This window comes from Camelus dromedarius, chromosome 6 (assembly GCF_036321535.1).
Source record: "Camelus dromedarius isolate mCamDro1 chromosome 6, mCamDro1.pat, whole genome shotgun sequence".
Lineage (NCBI taxonomy): Eukaryota > Metazoa > Chordata > Mammalia > Artiodactyla > Camelidae > Camelus > Camelus dromedarius.
This window is the reverse complement of record NC_087441.1, coordinates 30029150-30047617: the sequence shown is the minus strand read 5'-3', so window position 1 is coordinate 30047617 and position 18468 is coordinate 30029150. Positions and strand designations below refer to the sequence as shown.

The window sequence follows — 18468 nt, the reverse complement described above, 5'->3', positions numbered from 1 at the left end:
CATATGAGCTGTTTATATGTTCTGGAAATCAAGCCCTTGTCAGTTTCATCTCTTGCAAATGTTTTCTCCCAGTCCGTAGGTTGTTGTTTTGTTATGCTTATGGTTTCCTTTGCTGTGCAACCTTTTATGTTTAATAAAGTAACTTGGAAAGATAATATTTTCGTTTGTAGATGCTTAAATTTAGATACATATTCAAAACTTTAATCATTTAATTAAACTGCAGTTATCATTTATTGTTGAATATTTATACATAAGGCCTCAAAATGAATATACTTTAATAATGGCATAGTGATGAAAGTACCTGTGTTTAGTAAGGATTTGCCAATTATTCTTTCAAAAATTTTGGGTAATTTACTAGTTTTCATGAGTTTGGATTAAGAGAATGCCCTAAATATAATGGCTTAAAGCATGTGTGTTAAAAGATGTGGGTGAAAAAGTCATTCTAAATCAGTAGTCTTCAGGAACTCATGATTTATGTGCTCCATTGACATGTATGTAGGAGGAACATTAGGACTTCTATACACATATTTTATTTAATTTAAAAAATAAAGAATAAAGGCTTTTGTAATGTTTATTATGTGGATTGACAGTAGCCTACTCACTTGGTGAGGTATTATGCTCAAGCTGTTCTGAAGGAAAATGAGCGTTTAGAAGGTGGGAAGATTTATAGTGATAAATGTGTTATGGTGGTAAGTTGTTCATTAACTGACATATTATGAAATATTCACTTTAATTTTGCTTAGCCAAGTTGATTTATGTCACCTAGTTTTTTAGCTAATATAAGCTTACCAAATCAATACACAAGTTTACTATATCCTTTCAAAAGAACTACAGTGAAAATAGTATTGACAGTACATGTACAGACAAGAACAAGGAAACACTAATGTTTACCATTACTTTATGTTTCTCCAGTCACAAAATGAGGTGAAAGTAATGACAACATCAAATGTGACAAAAAGTTGATCATTGAGTAAGAAATTAATTGTCTTGCAAAACTGGATTTTATTATGCACAAACAATTTTGAAAACAATTGTTCAGAAAGTTTCTGTCATTTTGTGGCTCAAATTAATATTAGTCTATCAACCACAAATACTCTTCTGTACTTGGGAATCAGAAAGCAGAATTATCTAACCTACTTTAAAGTCTTCTGAACACAGTGTTTCAGTGAGCTTTGAACCTTTTTGTTTGTGTTAAAATGCCACATTTTCTAAGTAATTTTCAAGTACAACCAATTTTCATAAGGAAATGTATTAGCCAAATTTCAATCATAACCTAATATAATTGATGAAGAGGATTAAAATTAAGTATCATGATTTCGTATGCTCAGCCAATGATGCAATTCTTATAATGAGACCTGTGTGTATTTTGTTTGTAGGATCTCTTCTAAGTTGTGAAAATCACTACTGCTAAGTAGTAGAGTAAACAGAAAGAAACTAAAATTTCAATATGTAGTAATATCACTAAGTAGTAAGCCAAGATTTTTAAGAATAGAAAATCATGTTTAATTACTTTGCTCTTTCTAAAAACAGAGCCTTGTACTGTTGATTAAAGAGGAGTCTTACATCAATAATTAAATTAAACATTTAAAATAGTGCTTATTTTATTTCTCATACTTTTACATCTTTATCTTTGTTTTTAAATAAATTTATAATATATTAATGGCATAGCTATTATACCATATGTAAGTAAATATAAAAAAGAGAGTGTAAAGATACATGTATATGTGTACATATGTATGTGTATCTGTATGCTCATGTATATGTGTATAGATACCCTAAAAATCATTTTTATTGATAAAATTATAAAACCAGTTCTGGAGACCCCTGCTTTAACTGAGTATTGCAGTAAATCCAGCTCTAAGAAAAATTCATGGAATAGATGAAATCTGTCTTTCATGCATAATTAATATCTTTCCAACTGTGGCTCTCATTCTCCTGGTGGTTATCTAGGATTCTTCTGTTGCTTTTAATTATACCATTATTTGGTTTTAAGTGCTCAAGATAGACAGTTAAGAGATTTATCATTGTAAATTACCATTGGATAACTGATATATATAGTCATTTATCAGGAACTTTCTAGTCTCTGATCAGTGAATACAACAAAGAAAAACCCTACCCTCCTGGAGCTTATTTTTAGTTACAAAAGAGAAAATTGATTAGGCAAGTATGTAAAACATATTATGTTAGCTAGTTAAGGAGAAAAATAAAGCATGGAAGGGAATAGGAAGAATGATGGTAAGTAGATGGTTCTATAATTTTAGATAAAATATTTATTTAAAGAACTGAAGATGATATAGACACAAACTATATGGATGTCTTGGGCAAGAGGGTCTCATGGCAAGAGAAAAGCAATTGTAAATGCCCCAAAACATGAATATGCCTGGTAGGTTAAAAAAATGTTCAGGATGGGGTGAGTGAGAGGGAGTGTAGAAGCAGATGGGGATGAAAATACTGGAGACCTTTAGGTCATTATGATGTCTTTGGAGTTTTCTCACAATGAAATGGGAAGCCATTGGGTGCTTTGAGCACAAAAGTGTAATTATCTGACATATTTTAACAGAGTCAATATGATTGTTACATTGAGAACAGAATGAAGAAGACAAGGGCAGAAATAGGGAGCCCAGAGGTTTTGTAATCATTGGGTCCGTAGATATGATGGCTTGGACCAAAGTGGTAGCAGCGAAGGTAATGAAGTGATTTGATTATAAATATATTTTGAAAGTAAAGTCAAAAAGATGTGCTGACAGTTTGGTTGTGGAACATTTTAGAGAAAGAGGAGAGTCGAGGATGACTTCAAAGTTATGGGGACTGAACAACTGAAAGAATAGAGTTACCATTTGTTTAGGTGAAGAAGATGGGAAAGAGCATATTTTGGGAGGAAGATCAGGATCTCAGCCTAGCTGGGTCTATTACATTAGAAATGCCTTTTAGATATCCAAGGGGAGATGTTATAATAATTGTCATACACATCTGAAGTTCAGGGGGTATGTGTGTGTGTGTGTGTCTGTGTGTGTAGGGAGGGCGTAGAGGCATCTGGATTAAATTAAAAAAATGTTTTAATCTTCAATACAGATGTCATTTAAGCCAAGAGACTAAATATGATAACCAAGAAAGTGAGAATAGTTAGAGAAAAGAAGAGATCTGAGGATTGAGTCCTAGGACATTCCAACACTTAGGAGTTAGGAAAGTGAGGGGAAACCAGAAAGGAGACTAAAAAGGAGTGGTCAGAAAGATAGAAGGAAAACCAAGAGAGGGGTGTATCGAAAGCCAATAGAGTTAATCAGAAGCGCTCAACACTACTATTGATGGAGCAAATAAGGTACAGGATGAGAATTAACCGCTGGATTTACCAGTGGATGCTACTGGTGTCCTTGAGAAGTGCACTTTCAGTGGAGTGATGAATATAAAAAGTCAACTGGAGTGGATTTATAACGGAATGAAGAGAAAGGATTTGGAGACAACAATCATAGATTTCTGTTTCTAGGAAGAAAATAAAGATGTGTGCTTGGATGTGAATTGAAGTGGTTCTGGGAAAGGCTAAAGTTTTCTTCTGTTAGCCTTAATATTCTTAGAATAATAGAAAATAGTTGAGCATGAAGATATGGGAGGAGGATTTTTGAGTTTTGAGAAGAAAAAAGAAAATACAAAATAGCAACCAAGAACATGGGAGGGAAAGTGTACCAGGCAGTATTAAGGAGCCACATGAGTTTAGTACCCATTAATTTGAAGTGAGGTCAGTCAGCAAGGTGTTATGTGTTTCCTCAGATATGTCCAGCTCAACAGTTGCAGTTACAAAGATGGTAGAGAGTTGGATTTAACTAAGGTGTGTTTTCCCAAGGGAGTACAAGGAACCCAGAGAAAAGCCAAGGACACTGAATTCATGCAAAAGAGATGAAAATTATTGACCATAGAGTTCAAAAAAGAAAAAAAGGACACAAGTGAACTTATTTACAAAACAGTGACAGAGTCATAAACATAGAAAATAAACTTAAGGTTGCCAGGGGAGAAAGGGGTGGGGAGGGTTAAATTGGGAGTTCAGAATTTGTAGATACTAACTACTAAATATAAAATAGATAAACAGTGTCCTACTGTATAGCACAGGGAACTATATCCAATACCTTGCCTATAATGAAAAAGAATATGAAAGGAATACATCACTATGTTGTATACCAGAAATTAACACAACATTGTAAATCGACTATACTTCAATAAAAAAAAAGATAGTGATGGGAAAGTCTCAGTCCATAACAATTTCTCATTTTTCCCACTTTCTAAAATGCTATTGGTATTCCAGACAAGTCTTTTTTTAATGGGACTAGACAAGGCATTATAAAATGTTTAGTATCTTTGGCCCCCCAGACACTAAATATCAGTAGCCACTTCACCAGAATTAAAGGTACAGTAAGTGGTATGAGCAATTTTTTAACCTCAATGCCCTTTCTTCTTTTTTAAATGGACTTTTTTCAACATGTCTCCCCAAAACAGAGCTAGTTTATGTAACCTTTAAACACTTACAAACATAGAAACCAAGCTCATCTGTTGTATCCAGTACAAAATATGGCAACAAGGATATTATAGGTTAATGTTTTAAAATTATACTTTACTGTGTACTTAAGAATGTTTACTATTTAACCAATTGTCTTATTTCTTAGATATTTTAATAATAGCAGTAGCTGAAATGTATTGAGTATTCATATGTAAATCTGAAATGTATTGTGCTCACATGTATATATGACACAGTGCCAGTTGTTTTACCTACATTATCTGGCTTGATCTTCACACAAGTGAAGTATATATTACCATTATTTCTATTGTATAGCAAACAGTATAAAAATATGTTTGTTACTTGGGGAAATGGAGGAATGTTTTGCAATACTATATGCAATTGTTCACTTTCCATCTTTGTGTGTTGACAGCGCCGTAGAGTGCATCCTTTTTTGCAGGCATAAACACACTTCATTCCTTTGTCCTTTAGTTACTCAAACTGTTCATGCATGTCCTTCCTTTTCTTTTCACATTGATGATTAAAATTGAGAGTTTACATTTTTTTAACAAAAAGCAAGCCAGTGGAACATATGCCCTCCAAAATATTGTGTAGTGCATCTTTAACATAAAATGATTCAATTGCTTAAAGAAAATATTCAGCTTCTGAAGTGGCTAATATCGTTAGATATTAGTGACATTTACTTATAAATGAATGGATGTCCTTGGCCTCTATGTACTTACCATCGCTACATCAGCACAGTATTTATATAGACTTCCAAATACATTGCAGAAAGATGATACAGAAATAATGGTGGTCACTAAGGTCCCCTTGATTGAAACTACATTATACAGTGCTCTTTCCTTTCAGGTCAATAATCTGAAAAAATATAGCTGTCTATTTAAAGAAGACATTTTCTTGTTTGGCAGAATATTGTCATCACACAGTTTATGTATAATATGGTCCTAATTTGTGTCTGTATGTGCTAGGCTTAGAAAAGTCACTTTAAGTTTTACTTAATTTATTTTGGAGTTTAACTCTAACTTTTGACATGATTTATTTTTTAAGGAGATCTCAGCTTCTTCCTTCTTGAAACTCAGCAAAATGTCATTAGATACATAGGGAAAGTATATGCACTTATTATAGCAATGTCTGCTAGGGCTGCAGCCCTGTGGTTAGAAACCTGTCAGAATTTTCAATGTAAGCCTTCCTTTTCTGAGTATTATGATTTAATCTGTTAACTCCTATTGCTCCCTGAAAATTGTGCAGCCATTCTGTATCTTAGAACAAAATCTATAAATACAAATCCCTTTTTCTTTCTCCATTCCTCCCCTCCCTCACATGTCTCATTTTCATTATGTCAAGATTAATATCATAGCAACTGACTCAAAATGGAATTCTGGATCTGTTTGCAGAAGTGGTGGCTAGTGACCCTCAGGAATTTCTTTCTATTGACTTATACATGTGTAGGCTGAATAATGACCCCTCCAAATATGTCCGCATCCTAACCCCTAGAACCTGTGAAAAAATGGTATTTTAAATGGCAAAAAGTCCTTTTCAAATGTAAGTTTAAGGACCTTGAGATGGGGAGATTGTCCTGGAATATCTCAGTGAGCCCAGTCTAATACATGAAGTCTGAAAAGTAGAACAGGAAAGCAGAAAAGGATGTCAGACTGATGGGACAATGGAGGAAGAGGAAGGAGAGATCTGAAGCATGAAAGAGATTCTGTCCATATTGCTGGCTTTGAAAATGGATGGGCCCATGAGCCAAGGAATGTGGGATGCCTTTTAGAAGTTGAGAATTGGTATTGGCTGTCAGCCAGTAAGGAAATGGGAACCTTTGTTCTACAAGCACGAGAAGTGAATTCTGCCAATACTCTGGATGAGCAAGGAAACGGATTCTCCTCTAGGGCTCCAGAAATGAGTGTAGTCCTGTTAACAACATGATTTTAGCCATCTTAGTCTAGTGAGACCCATGCTGGAATTCTCACCTACAGAACTGTGACATAAAAATTTTGTGCTGCTTCCAGCTGCTAAGTTTGTTATGACAGCAATTGGAAACTAATATAATATATATGGATGCTTATATTTTTGGACAGAAAGAGGTGGAAGTTATTATGTGCAAAAGACCTAGAGGAAATAATGATATTAGAAAAAAATTAATGGAGAAAATGTCATAGCATTTGTCCCTCGTTCTCCTCTCACCTTCTTAGAAGGCCTTAAGAAACTGGTTCGAAGTCTCATTTCAATAGAGGAAAAGGTGGAGGACCAGAAGTGAGGGAGGTATTTTTGTAAAAAATATTTCAAGACAAATCGTGAAACAGAGCAGAGGAAAAGCCCATTTTCCCCACAGCTGATCAAGAGCAGGTTTGATATCCTAAGGGTAAGAGCAGCTTTGCTTGAAGAGCACCAGCAGTCACATAATGAAGAGATGTCTTGATGAGGGACCAGAACAGATTTCTTTTGGAGATATACAGGGGCCTAAGACGATCTTTATTGAACATCGATGTTGGTGAAACTTCATTTCTGCCCAGAGGTTTGCAAGGCCTGGGAATATGGGCATTATATAACAAAGACTATATTTATCATTAGAAAAACCTGAAGTAATTAATGTTCAAATATTCAGCCATTTCGAATAATTTATAATGCCACTCTTATAGGTGAAAACCCTGAAAGTTAATCATTCATCCAAATAGTTCTACCAACCCACCTGTTTGTTATTATGTAGAAGTCCTCAGAGGAAATTGCTGACTTTTGTGTTTTTCACTTATATTACAGAGTCAGGATGTTCAAAATATAACAAAAATGGGAGGTAAATTGGAAAAAAAATGTAATAATGGTATTTCTTCTCTATACACATATTGTATTAGACCTATTTTTATCATAAGAAATCCATTAACATGATATAGTTTAAATTGAATAAGTAATTTTTATTAAAGCAGCAAAATGTTTATTTGGGAGAGTACATTTACAAACAGTTGAGAAATCAAAACTGCATTTTTTAAATTAAGCCGTATTTATGTGAATAAGTCAGAGCTAATATTCTCATTATTAATTGTGTATGCACTTTCATGCTATTTAGAAAATTCAGTTACATAGAATGTGTTTTCAACATTCAAGTGTTAAACCACCGAGGTCATATACTAGGAAGCATAAAACTGATCATTGACTCTGTGTCTTTATGAAACTATAGAAATGAAAGAAAAATTTTTCAATAGACTCAACTGAGTTCATCTCAGTAACCTACTGCAAATTGTGGCCTGTGTGTTTGAGTGAACGAAATGTAGTAAATTAAGTTAATCATATTCTTCTGAAAGTTTATTTTAGACATAATATATGATTTTAAAACTGGAAGTAAAATTTTAAACACATCTCTGAAATGTTAAAAAGATAATTTCATAATTCCAACCTTTACAAGAATGTACTGACTCATCTGAGCATTCACTATTGAATGCTCACGTTGGCATGGTTGACAAGCAAGAAAATTCCGGGGACTGGAAGTCTTAGAACCAATTGAACTGTAAGAAAATCAGCATTAGGTGTTTCAGTGTATAGAGTTTATGGGGGGAAAAATGAGTTTTCAATTATTATGCTCCTAGAGTATCCACAGTTTGGGATTGTTTTGTTTTGCTTTTATCAAGTCATGGCAAGGAGCCAATGAGCTTTAACACAATGATTCAAAGACCCTTGGTGCTCTTGCTTTCTCCCCTCCCTTACTGTGCATAATCAACACCTCTCCCAAAGAGCAAACTTTACTCCTCCTACATTTTTCATCCAGGAACACTGACAAAAGTTACCAGTCTTTTCTATCTTTCTACTTTGACATAAAAAAAAGATTAGTATTTTATAAATTGCACCAAAATAGTAATACATGATTCTTTTTGCTATATCCTTAGATTTATACATACTTTTGCATAGGACCAAGCTTAACACCAAATCATATGTAAAAATATGCTTATTGAATTACCTAATAATAATTCAGATTATAACAGAATTTTATTTGGTCCAGAAAAATGGTTAAATTTTCTTAAATGTCAGATGTATAAAATAAGATAGAAAAAGTTAATAAAATGATGAATGTGCTTGCCTGATGATTATGATACACATTAACATTTCTTCAATTCTCATTAGCTAAATATAATGTAACTCTAAAACTGTCTATTATGGCATTAATTTGTTAAAACTTTATTATGCAAATTACTATACATAAAAATTACTTTGCCTTGATGTTCTTTTCTCTCTCATTTTTGAACTTCTTATGCATTTAAAGTGTATTGTCAGATTTGATAATGCTTTTAGAAATAGTGAAACTTTTTGTTTTACGTTTAATTATTTGATTTTTAATTTATAATTTTAAATAAATAAATCACATGGTTAGTATATTTTCTTAGAATTAGTTGCTACTTAGAAATGCTGCAAATGTTGCCTTATAACTGTGAAACTATACATACTATTAGTTTACCCCCGTCTTTCTTTGTTATAATTAGAACTGCCAATATATCATGAATTTCTTCTTTGAAGAAATACTCACTGCATATTCCTTGAAGAAATGCTCCTTCATATTCCATATTCCAGTAAAAAAGACATTTTTTTACTGATATGCAAGCAAACAATTGTAGTACTGATGGACTTTAATGCATGACTCAATTTTTGAAAGTTAAGGAGAGAGGATGTAAACATTTAGTAGATAAATCTTACTGAAAACAAAAAAAGTAATAGAATTCTGTTAATTTTATATTCATAAGCCTATACTGATGGAATGTTTTAAAAACTAGTCTCATGACAGACCACACATGCATACTCATGTACACACACATTTTTCAAAAATTCTAAAGCCAGAAAATGTTTGGTTTTCAGTGTCTGATCATGGTGTAGTCAAGTATAAACACAAGATAAAAAAATAATAAATAAAACACCATTTAAAATCTTAAAACGTGCTCTAAAATAACTACCCTGGCAATAAGAAATTAAAGTTACAACTGTATATAATTTAGAAAATACAGTATCATAAAGCAAAAAGTCAGATGAGGCAGAAGCAGTACTCAGGGTAAATCTAAAGTCCTAAATGCTTTCATTATAAAATAAAAAGAGGAGGAAGAGGAAAATAAGGAGGAATAAATTAAGCAGCAACTCTCTCTTCCCACCTGCTCTGAAGAATAATTATTTTATTCTTTTCATCTCTATATCTTTGAAATCTATTAATTTTTATAACATAGGTTATATATTCAATATATATTTAGTGGATGAAATTTAAAAAGAACTTTAACCAAAAAGATGAAACAGTAGTACAAAGAATAGAGTACTGTTTTATGCTCATAAAAATAATATGCAAAAAGGTGGCAGAATTATAGCTCTAAAGAAAGATCACGTAAGAAAAACAAAGCTATATAACAACAAAACTTCTGACTGGCAGTTGCTGAACTTATACATACTAGCCAGTGTACTTAACCCAGATAAGAGAAAACTAAGATCTAAGAGTTTTCCAGTTATCTATTGCTGAGTGACAAACCACCTCAAAATTAGTAGTGTAAAGCAACTACTTTAATACATTCACAAATTTTTCAGGTAAATAACTTGGACAGAGTATTGCAAGGATGGCTACTCTTTACTCAATGATATCTTGGGATTCAGCCAGGCAGACATGAGTGATTGTGGGTAAATTGAACAGCTGGAGGCTTCTTCACGTGCATGTCTAGTGCCTGGAATGCAATAACCCAAAGGCTAGACTCACCTGAGACAGACAACCAGAAATCCCACACATTACCAATGTATGTGGTTTGGGCATCCTCCAAGCCTGGTGGCCTCAGGGTAGTAGAACTTCCTTCATGACAGCTCAGGGTTCCAATAGAATGCGTACCCAGAAAATAAGGCAAAAGCTTAATGATGATTTGTGACCTTACCTCAGAAGTTGCACACAGTATGCCATTGATCAAAGCCATCACAAACCCACCCAGATTCAAGAGAGAAGGCAAAGACCCCAATGACTCTCAATGGATGAGTGTCAAAGAATCTGTAACCATATGTTAAAACCATTATAACAAAATAAAACAGGCCAGAAAACATGTTGTCCTAAGTAAATAGTATTTGCGAACACATGTAGAGATGTAGAACTGAAACCAAGACTCAGAATCTCTGGCATTATCTTCACTTTGGCCTTGGGCAGGTCTCATACCTTCTCTAGTGTTCTTTATGAAAAAATAAGTGCTTGGGGCCTAAAAAACTTCTCAAGTCCTGTTGGAGAGGAAATAAATGAAGTCAGTAAGATTTCCATCAACTTCTTCATACGTGATTACTTTCAGAAATACTGCTGTAGACTCTAAAATGATGGGAGGCCATTCATGTTATCAATGTAGGCTTATTTATCATTGAATAAATGAGTCCTGAAAGTCAGACAGCTAGTCACAGAGGTTTGCTTTATTATCCACTTTTAGTGAATTTCTAAGAAATACCTAATATTTTAAAGTTAAATCTATCACTTCCAAGAATTACATGAGTGGCCTAAATGATTTGATTTAGGAGAGAAATAAAGGTCCATGTTTTTACGTCTCAGCAGTTAGGGTATGGATTCACTCAAAGAGGTGTTTTCCTTCTTCTCCCCCACTGGGAAGAGAAGTTTGCTGTTAAATGGACCAGAGAGCTTATGAAGTTTTGCTGTTGCCATTTACAAAGTATGTGAGGTACTACACGTTTAATTGGAAATGTTTTGTATTAGTCATTAGTAGCTGGAGATAGCCTTCTGTTTTAACTGATAATACAGATCCCGTGCTTTCCCACATACCCAGATATAAATGGTAACTCAATGAGAAAAACTGATGAGGAGCCTGAAAATTAATGAGACATAAAATCTTTTGACTCTGACCTTGAGGTGCAATTTGGTATTTATGATGTTAAATTACTTGCCTTCTTTTAAATAGAGAAACAGCTGGTCTGTGTGGGAGGGATGTTCAGTTATGATTGAGAAGAGAAACAGCAGAGATTTAAAAACCTTTAGAAACAGTATATAAAATAAAGTACATACTACAAAATTCAATGCAATATGTTAATGTTCAAAGGATGCATAAATATCACCCCCTCAAAAAAAAAAAAAGTACACAATTGCTGTGCTGATGTGAAAGTGTGTGAAGAAAATAAGTGTCCAAAGCTTGAAAAATATTTGCATCCCCGTGAGAGTGTGAGACAGTGTGTGTTTCATGTTGGGATTGATGGGATTGCTTTTATGCCCCTCTTTGAACTCTTAGCAGAAACTTTGGAGTGTCCTGAGGGTCCGTCTGCCTTTGTATGGCAGGAACTCTGTTTTCTTAGAAAATAGTAAAGAACAGTTTGTACTTCCTTTGTTATAAAATGGTACCTACAGTTTATGGGAATTGAGGAACTTGGTAGAAAAATCACAAACTTTCTCGTATACCTTATAAGAAATGCTAGGCTTTATTTTTAAATTTTGGGTATTGCTTTTCCCTGATTTCTGGGTTTTCTTTGTATTTCTTTTGAGTCAAGGAGTCCATAGTCTGACCAACTTTTAATATATGACTGATGAAATTTGTAGACTACTAAGGAAATTTTCGTCTAATGATTTTTCTACAGAAAACAAAAAGAAATGAGGTGAAGGCAGACCTAAAATACTGTGTAATATATTTACCTGAATGCAATTATTTCTGCAGACTAGAGAGTTTCATGATTGGAGCAAGAGGTCTTGAACACTTAATTACATTATTTCAGTCAGAGAATTTTAGAACTAAAGGTATCAAGTAGTAAAAGTGTACATTCCAAAATATGGTCATAAATACTACTTCATAGAAATCTCAAACTAATACAGTAAAATAGCAGGAATATTGTTGAAATTTGCACAGCAGAGATGATGATTTTAAAGCTCTTTCAGGTGAGTATTTGGAAAGTCATAATTCTGCAGAATACTCAGGAGCTGAGACATGTCAGCTCTTTTCGCTTCTATAATCCAAGTTTGGTCTTGGTTTTGTTCTCCAGAAACTAATAATTTTTTTTAATTACATGTCTGATTTGAGCAAGGCTGGCTAACAAGTCTCCTGACTGCCTTTTCTTTACTTTTTCTCAGTATTGCTCTTCCAGAAACTTTCCTATATATATTTCCAAAGCATCCTTTATAAAATGCACTTTCTAACTGAATTACTAGGACCATTTTCTCATGCTTGAATCCCAAATATTTGACTTCACTCAGGTATTCCAGCTAGTGATGCTGATTGATTAGTTATTCCATCTGATAAATTAAGAGTAAATATTATCAAAATAGTAGCTGCCATGTATTTTGGGGTTAACTCTTATTTTCCCTATTTCTGTATTTCTTTTTATGTATATATATTATACATGAATATATATATATTTTTTTCTCATTTTACACAAATGGTAGCATGACATATACATTATAAAAGCACATTATAGTTTTTATTTAATATAATGAAGATAATTCCATATTAATGGGTAAAGATTTTTCCTGATCTATGTATAGAAATATATTTATTTATTTACTTTTGGTTCATTTTATTTTGTTGAACAGATGCACTTAAATTTGTTCAGCAGTCATAAGAGAGGTTAAACATCAACTCCAGTGCTAGGTCAGGAGGTTCAAATCTAGCTTCATCATCTACCAACTTTATAACCCTGAGAAAGTTATGTAATCATTCAGTGCTTCAGTTTTCTGATCTTTAAATGAATGTAACAATAATAACAATATGCCTAGCTCATAAGGCTGTGTGATTATTGTCTTGAGGATTAAAGGAGCCATATGAAGCCACATTGCAGTGGTTGCCATCTCCATGATGCTGCTGCTGCTGCTGATGTCTGTTAGCAATCACTGTTGATGGACAGGAGCCTATTTTCAATATTTTTCTAGTACAAACATTGTTGCCATGAATAATCATGTGCTTCCCTGTATCTTACATGTGCAAGTATAACTATTGGATAAATTTCCAGGGGTTAAACTGCTATAACAAAGTGTATATGCGTTTGCACTTTAAATGGATATTGTCAAATTGATCTTAAAGAGCCTCAGTTTCCTCCTGTATACATCATCATCATCATCATCATCATAATACAGTACAAGATTTTTGGAGAGTAAAACTGGTGTAAAAAAGTGCTGTTGAAATTCTAAAGTTTCATACAAATGTTTGCTTGATTTTATAAGGCTTAGTTAATTGGGTCCCCTTAATTTTGGAGACCTACCATAATTTTATGTTATGTATATCTTGCTTAAAAATGTGGCAGATATTTTTGTTTTCAAGCTTAAAAATATCCAGATCATTCTGATTTGTTGCAATGAAGTGATACTCAGAGAATCTTGCTCTGAATGGTTACAAAATTTTGGAGATTGTTTTATGCTGTGGCAACAAGAACAAAAGCAATGCTAGCAGCTAACCTTTATTAAACACGTGTAAACTGCCAAGCACTCTTCTAGATTATTCAACTGAATTCTTACAACAACACTATGAGGCATTTGAGGAATTTACTATTGTATCAGGTCCATTTTTTTGGATGAAGATTTGAGACAAAGAGAGATTAAGTAATTGACTCTAGTCTACACACCTAATAAGTGGCAGATCTGACTGTCTTCCCCCCAGGAGCCTAGCTCTAGAACATGTTCTTTTTCCCGCTGTGCTGTGCTGTCTCTCTGAAACTGTCTATACAGGTAGTTTTCTCTTGATAAAATACGTTGCTTTTTTCTATAAATTCTTTATAAAATCACAGAACAAAGAACAGGTGTATATGATGCTCATTACCATTCTGGTGCTCTGCAGTAGAAATTGCGAAGGGTTACCCTGATATTTAATCAACCAGCTATTAATAAATTAGCTGTAAAACTTAGCATGGTGGAATTGCAAGTTGCCTGGTGATTTCAGGCCTAGTCCAGTCTTTCATCAGCATTCCTTCTCCATCATCCCAGACAGATGCACCTCTACTCATGTATCTTTGGGGATATGGATACCTTACAAGGTAGCTCATTCCATTTTCAACAGTTCGGGATATTAGAAGTTAATTTTCACACTTGATCAAAAATGTCCCTTCCCCCCATGTCCTTATTTAGGTTCAATTTGTGTGCTACAAACAGAGCAAGTTTTCTTCCTATCATAAATGCTAGACCTTCAAACATTCAAAGAAAACAACTATGTTTTCCTAAAGTCTTCTCTTTTTAAGGTTGAATATTCCCATTACCTTTCTAAAACTTTTGCTCATCTTTTAAAGCCATTGACATCCTGGTCACACCTCTTTGAATGAACTCTAATTTGTCAGCTACTCTCCTAAATGGCATTGTCAAGAATGTGCTCTGACTAGCTATGATCACAGATGGATCGCTGTTTCCTTTAATCTGTATGCGAGGTATCTTCTTAATACACAGAGTACGTTGTTTGCCAGTATATCAAAACGTATTGAAAATGTATTTATGACTTATAAAATATGCATTAGTGGGTGCTGGAAATTGCACTATTATCCTTGCATGTAGAAGCTGGTGAAAAGTAATGGCATATACTTGCTTCATGTGTGTAAATGTCTAAATGACATGAATATTGATTTTTCTCTTTAACTGGAGATCAAACTTCCCAACACTAAATGTTCCTTATTTTAAAACAGACGCATTTATAGTTTGCCAGTCAGCAGTACAGTGAGTTCCTGTCGTAAGCTCAAATCACCTAAGGGCTCAAATAGACATAGCTTCTTTGGTTTGTTTTTAGGACTGATACAGATAATAGAGAAACCAATAAAGGCCTACTTTAATAACAACCGCAAGATCTCATAGGAGTAGTACAAATTTGTCCAAGCTTTTTTATGCCTTCATACATTGAAATGATATATGATGTTGAATATGATAAAATTCAACACATATGTACCATCTAGCATTTGAAAGATACTTATGCAGAGTACCAGGGGAAACATTAAAATGTGAATAAAATCTGAATCCTGCCATCACTGTGATCTTTCAGAAACCCAAATATTTTCAAATGCATTTAGAATCATGAAATAAATATATTATAATTAGGTTTTTAGTGTGAATTGTGTATATATTTAATTTTGAAAATGTATTAAAGCAGTATGACTTACAATGTTTATTAAATATATACTTTGTAGTAGGTGCCAGATGAGGAATTTAATGTGTATTTTCTCATTTTATCCTCAGAACAAAATTCTTAGGTAGGTGTAGTTCAGCTCATTTTAGTGAAAATTAACCAAGACTCTGAAAGCATAAATAACTTTCCCAAGGGTCATACAGCAATTTAAAGGCAGAAGCAGGATCCAGACTCAAGTCTGGAAAATCTGCAGGAGTGGATTTGACTTTTTGTGTGATTTATATTTGATTCCCATATTAATAGGCATGTCAGATAAGAAACACACTTTTTTATCTGTTCATTCTGGGAAAAGGTACTTGAATGTATTTTATTAGTCTGTTGATTCTCCTCTGGGATGTGACTTAGTTTCCTTTGAACATTTGGGAATCTTTTCTTCTAAAATTCATAATTAGCTTCTACTGCTGTAATAAAGATTCACCTACAGAGTTCACAAATGAGGGGAGAAAGAAAAGGGAATAGTGGTAGATCAATTTAGCATCAAATCACAGTAGTATTCCAAGGTGTTTGGCTTCGGCTTTTGAGAGAATATAAGTTGACTGCGATTTCAAAATAACCTCTTTAAAAATAATATAACCTAAAATTAATTGAGTTTATTTAATCACACAGCACTTCCAACCTGTTTAGTGTTGCTCAAAGTATTAACTGTTAGAATTGCCTTTAGGCAGATGAAAACTCTGTTTACTATACTCTTGTTGCTACTTTCAGAATAAGAGGGGGAAAGGCTATACAATAGCCATATACTGTCCAAAGTAGTGAATGTAATTATAAGACAAAATACTTAAGCAGTAAGAGAAATGTTAACTAAAATCCTCATTCACATAGAAAAATAGCAATACTGATAACTCTTTTTTACAGTGTTCTCATAAGTTTTCCACAAGGATTATATATTTTGTTTTTATTCATTTGTCATCTATGTGAAAATAGTTAAGTCTGTTTCTCTTTAACTTAATGGAACTTGGATTAAAATGCATCCTGTTACTTTAATCAGCATCAGTGTTGTATATCATGAGCATGCAGTTTTATGTTTTCTTGGCAGAGAACTTAAAAGAAAATTAAGCCCCAGTCAGTAAGAAACTTATGTATATGTAAAACCATAATTTGTGGTTTATTTGATTAGATCAATGTTTAATTATGTATTACATGTATTTTTTGTACTGAATATTTACTCATAAATTAATCTAACCCACAGCAAGAGTACTAATGGAACCTTCCATCCAAACATAATAAGTAAACAGAAGACAAACAGCTGTTGCAGAGATCTTATTTTTGAGTCTCAGCTTGATAACAAAAAGCAGTTGGGAGAATTTGGCTGCTACCATTTACTCACATCTGTTCAGACTTCTGTTTCAACTCAGGACTTGGTCAGTGCATGTCACAAAGTAGCACGTAGTTCTCTAAGTCAGAGAACTTTGAGAGAATGCAAAATGTATGGGATGTTGTATTTCTAAGCACTTCATCATCCTCTGTGTAATGTTTAGTAAATCTATCCATGAGGTGTTTTTTTAAAGTACCCCACATGGATCTAAGTGTTTGTAGAAAATATATGAAAACAGGAAAAACAAAATAAAACAAAGCAAAATTAACCCTTTCATTGTACTTTAAAAAAATTTGATCTCTCTACCTCTGGACTTCTTGTTATATGAGAACCACTAATTATCTGGTTTTCGTATCTGGTTTTCAGTGGCAACCGAAAACATTCTTACTTGATCAAACCCTTTAGTTCCATTTGCTATGAATCATAACTGAGTATAAGGAAAGTATAACTAGGCCTTACTGTGTTACACAGGAGACAGAAAGCTTATGTTGAAGATAGGTTGGCATTATTCAAATGAATAAACAATTAATTTAACAAAAATTCATATGGGAAACTGATGTTGATGTCTCAATTCCTCTGGCTGTGTCTGTCATAATTATTTTGTTTTCCTTCTGCCAATCAAAATCCGGTAATAAATGCCTCAACATTATTAATAAGAAACATTGTATATAAATATTGGCTAGGAGGTAGGTTGTGAGAATTTGGAAGAGCAGGGTGAAAGTTGGGGAGAATAAATAAGTTTGAGTAGTTCCACCTGCAGTTGGAGGGCTGGGCTGCAAGGACACTGATTCGTCAGTTAGTGAGTGTTATGTTGAGGGAATGAGTCTCTCTGGTGGGTGGCCACAGAACTCTGTCCTTGGCCCTGTCACATTCATGATTTCCATCCCTACTTTGGATACTTATGAACTTGAGATGGTACCAAATACAAAGAAATGCAACATTATTTTATCAGTTTGGAAGTAGCCCAGGCTAAAAAGAAAAAAATCAGGAGAATGAAGAGGAGGAGGAGGAGGAGAGCAAGGAGAAGCAGGGAGATGGAGTGTCTAAAAGGAAGGAAAAAAGGCAGGAAAAGCAAGCAGATAGGAAGAAAAGAAGACAGGAAGAAATAAGGCAGGCAGGCATAAAGTAAAGTTCCTCAAGATTTTCTTCTTTCTATCTTCTGGACTACATAAAGCAGCCTCTTGCCTTCCAAAGCAACATTTCTAGAATAGATTGTCTCTGTTTGACACCCACAACTCCTAGCCCATTTTCTATGGGTAAAGATGATGTCCCTTTAAGACTGCCCATGTAAATTCTGCCTGTTCTTTAATTCAACATCCCCTTATATCTGTTCTAAGTCTAGTTATCAAGCTTTGAAAAGAGAGAAATCTGCTCATATCTCAATGTTATAAATATGTGGAAAAGTGTAATAAAACCTGAAGTGGAATACTTTTTCTATTTTGAAAGAGACCTCCATGAATAGATCATTAATAAACACTTAAATGGAAGGGATGCCTTTTCAGAGTTTAAGGCTCTGGGATTTTGGAATCTAGAAAAATGAATCACTTACCCTCTTTGAGATACTAAGTTGAAATTGGCAT

The 18468-nt window shown here is 33.7% G+C and overlaps 1 protein-coding gene across 1 annotated transcript in view; it reads left to right on the top strand.

Moving 5' to 3' along the window:
• Positions 1 to 18468, top strand: part of LAMA2 (laminin subunit alpha 2) — a 520519-nt gene that overhangs the window by 253724 nt on the left and 248327 nt on the right. The window lies entirely within an intron of this gene.